This window comes from Monodon monoceros, unplaced genomic scaffold (genome assembly GCF_005190385.1).
Source record: "Monodon monoceros isolate NGI ecotype Baffin Bay Population unplaced genomic scaffold, NGI_Narwhal_1 Super_Scaffold_5, whole genome shotgun sequence".
Classification (NCBI taxonomy): domain Eukaryota; kingdom Metazoa; phylum Chordata; class Mammalia; order Artiodactyla; family Monodontidae; genus Monodon; species Monodon monoceros.
Genome location: NW_021703782.1, coordinates 111,567,758 through 111,571,599, shown reverse-complemented (window position 1 = coordinate 111,571,599; position 3,842 = coordinate 111,567,758). Strand labels below are relative to the sequence as shown.

Below are 3,842 nucleotides of genomic sequence, written 5' to 3'. Positions count from 1 at the left end.
CGCCCAGCCGCCCCCGGCCCGCCCCGCCCCGCCCCCCACGCGCCTGGCCGCGCAGCACAGCCCCGCCGCTGCGCCCACAGCTGCTGCCGGGCTGCGCGGCCCACTCCGAACAAAGCACCTCCAGGGCGTTGGGGAGGTCCACCACTGACGATGGCAGGGGCAGGCGCTCACACCACCCCCGATGCCGCGGGGGCCGTGGAAGCCCTCCCGGCTCCCCCCACGCAGACTTTGCCAAAGCCGGCTGCGCAGCCTTCCTCAGGGTCCAGGACACCTAGCTCCCCATCAAAGACCCCCTTCCAGACCCTCAGGCTGCTGGGCTCGGGGGAAGCGACCAGGAGGCTTACGAAGAGGCCCTCATCTGCGGCCTCCCTGGGGCCAAGCAGCTCAGCTCGGATCAGAGCCTGCGAGGGGGTGTCAGCAGGGGAGGGCGGGATCCCTTTGCCCAGTGTCACCAGGATTCTGAGGCCACAGAGACCCCTGTCCCAATCACCTGGCAGTGGTAGAGCAGGGGTCACACCTGGTAAACCGGGAGGGTCCCTGGCGGTCTGCAGCCTCCTGGGGCACCGACATTCGTCTTCCGGGGCTCCTTCCCCTTTCCTGCCCCCATTCCCACACCCAGGTGAACTCTGGCTACAGTTACCCTCACGCACCGAGGCTCCCAGTTCCCAGCGTCCAGGGCAGCAGCCCCCAGGGCCGTCTGGACAGCACAACAGGCCCTCTCTGCCCTCCAAGTCAGAGGCTCGCTAGCTACCCCTGGAGCCACAACACAGTGGTGCCGGACGCAGCAGGGCAGCTGCACACTGGCAACTAGTTAACTAGCGGGGATTCTCATTTCCATGGTGCAGGTGGGCAGGGCCGGGGCCGGGCCACCAGCGCAAGTGGGAGTCAGGTCAGACCCCGGGGACTCCCGGCCCTCTGGCAACCACCTGGCCTTCCAGGTTGAGTCCAGCCCAAGGCCAACCCTAGGTGCTGCCCCTCAGCGCCCGGTGGGACACTGGTGGGGAGGCAGGAGTTATAATATCTCCCTGCAGCCTCTGCCCGCTGGGCTGAGCCCTCACTCACTCTTCTAAGAGCCAAGACCCCGGGGTCGGGGGAGCAGCACATCAGCTGTGACCCTTTAGTGGTGGACCCGGGAATGGCCTCCTGGGCCCCTTCTCAGTCACCACAGGAGGCAGGGCAGATGAGCTGGGGCGGGGGGGAGGTGGGTTCTCCCCACTGTCAAGCCCGTCCCCCCAAGGGACAGGAGGACGACGGAGGAGCCCAGCTCAGCCTCTGGGCAGGTGCAGGGGTCTGCTGACCACACTCACTCCCACGCTGAAAAACCACGGGCAGGCTGTACGAGAGGCTGGGAGGCCAGGGCCACTCACCTGGAGCACGAGGTCCACGCGGGTGGGTGGGCACTATGGACCCCTCCTCTCCCTCCCCAACCTGGGAAGGGCAGGCACATTCCCTGGGCCCCCACCGAGGGCCTGGCCCATGCCTCCCGACCCCCTGGACGAGCAGCAGGCAGGTGTCAGCCCCCCATCCCACGGCCATCGGGAGCTACTCAAGGACCGTCCCAGGCCGAGGCTGCGAGAGACCACGTGGGCCCAACACGCCTGCGTGCTGTCCTCCCGGGTCTCGGGGTCAACCCCGAGGATCTGGCAGCATTTGAGAAATAACATTTCCTTAATTGCATCAGCGTGGCTGCATGTTTTTCCTTAGTCACAAGCTGGTGGGGCCGTGGGTAGGGGCACGCAGGCGGGGGAACCACACGGGCTGAGGTTGGGGGCTGCATCTTCTTGCTTTTGCCCCTTTCTTGCCAAAAGCCCCTTTCAATGGCAGAACCCCAAGAGGCTGCAGCTCCCCAGGCGTGGCTGCCTCTGACCCCCTCCCCACTCTGACCTGCTTTGGGTTTTCTCTCCTGGCCTCAAGGCCCGGACACGGCAGGGCCCGTGGAAGCGCTCGGAACCCAGGGCCGCTGTTTGCTTCAGGGGGACACAGCGGGGGTAGAAAGTGCACGAGGAGTCAGAAGGCCAGGCCCCTGCCCACATGCTGTGGCCTGGGGAGGATGACGGGGGACGCTGCCCTTCTTCCCTGACGGTGCTGCTGGGACACCGGACACTGGAGTGAGCACAGGGTGCAGAGCAGATACCCCACAGGCCTCCTGGCATCATGCCTCGTTGCACCAGCGGAGCCGAAAGCCCACATGAACCTGAGTGTTTGTTGTGCTGGCCAAGAACCAGGGCCCCAGGTCTCCTGGAATGGTGCCACTTGTAGGCGGGAGGTGGCTGAACGAGGGGGCTGGCTGAGGCCTCTCTCCAAGCCCAAAGGCTTGTGTCGCTGAGAGCTCTTGGGCATGCAGGAGTGTGGGGGGTCCCATCCCCCTCGGAGCTGAGATGGTCCAGGTGGGGCAAAAGCAAGGCCCCACCTCTGCCTCCTCGTCTCCCCTTCCCACTCGCTCTTCCCTGCGGGCCCAGAGGGGCCGGGAGGAAGTCTGGGACCCCCAAACCACGCCCATTATCCTTTCTGTTCTGTGTGCTGGCCACATGGAAGAACGGCCGATTTCTATGAGAACTCAGTGCTTCGGTGGCATAAAGAAGGCGTCCATCTCCCCGGCCCTAGCTTGCCCTCAGGACAAGGCATGGAACTTCTTCTGTGCGACTCACCAACACCCTGCCGAGCCAGGGCAGAGCAGCCCCCTCCCCGGCAAGGCCTTGGGGACTCTCAGGGCCCACTGGCATAAACCCGCAGGCCCAGGGAACCACCAAGGGTCCTGATGACTGAGCGGGCTCGGTCCTGCCCCATTAGTCCATGCTGGGTGGCCCCATGAAAGTCACTTCACCTCCCTGAGCCTCAGTTCCCTCATCTGTAAATGAATATCCTGACGCCTTCTACCTTTAGCAGGTGACTGTAAAGATGTAAGGAGACAGCAAGGTTGAGGTGTGCAGTGTGGTATCTAGCACACGGGTGCGTAATCCACGTCAGTTTTTAATTTGGGGCTGGTGAGCTAGCAGTTTGGCCAAATTCCAGTGGACAAAGGGTCTGACCCCAAGCGTCAGGTTCCTGGGATGGCCAGCTCCCCATCACGGTCTCCCCAGTTTGGCCAGAGGCCCCTCTGGGGGGCTTAGACTCGGGATGCCGACCTACGGGATCCAACAAGGGAGGCTAAGGAGGAGAAAGGAAACCAACACCCGGCACACACGGCGGGAAGTCATCTCCCAGTTTGGTGCACATGTGCTCACGTGCCCTGACCCTCCGGGCCCAGGGGAGGGAGAGCCAGGGCCCCAGCACCCAGTGCCAGCCGTGTGCCAGGCACTGTGAATGCAGCATGTGGCACAGAATCCTCAGAACCCCGCGTGCAGCCAGGACTCCCCGTCCCTCCGACGGGAGGTGAGGACCTCTGGGCTCACACAGCCTAGGAAGAGGCCCACAAAGTGGGGCGTGGGGAAGCCAGGTGCACCTGATACGGGGCCGTCCTGTTTACCAGCAGCTGCACTGCCTACAGGCGGCCAAGGGGAACCCCTCTGAGGGCCAGGACTCCTGCTTCCCTTCCCTCCCAAATCCGCCCCCTTGGTGGTCAAGGAGTCAAGCAAAACTGAGGAAGGTAAAGTGGTCAAAAACCTGCTTCTCCGGCCAAAGGCCCCAGGCCCCAGTAGTTGCACAAGTTCTGCCACCTCAGTCAAACCATTCCAAAGCTCAGAAACAGAAGCGACTTTGCTTATTCTCCTAATCCCATCACCCAAATCAGGTGCAGGCAACACCAGTGTATATGTGAGACAATCTCCCTTAATGCTCTGGCACAAAAATCCTAACTAAACTGCTACCAATGGAGCGCGGTAGCGCACAACAGCACCGCAGCA

General features: G+C 63.3%; 1 protein-coding gene across 6 annotated transcripts in view; it reads right to left on the bottom strand.

Moving 5' to 3' along the window:
• The window catches only part of KCNT1 (potassium sodium-activated channel subfamily T member 1), a 71,250-nt gene that overhangs the window by 58,059 nt on the left and 9,349 nt on the right, over positions 1-3,842 (bottom strand). The gene's annotated exons all lie outside the window — the stretch shown is intronic.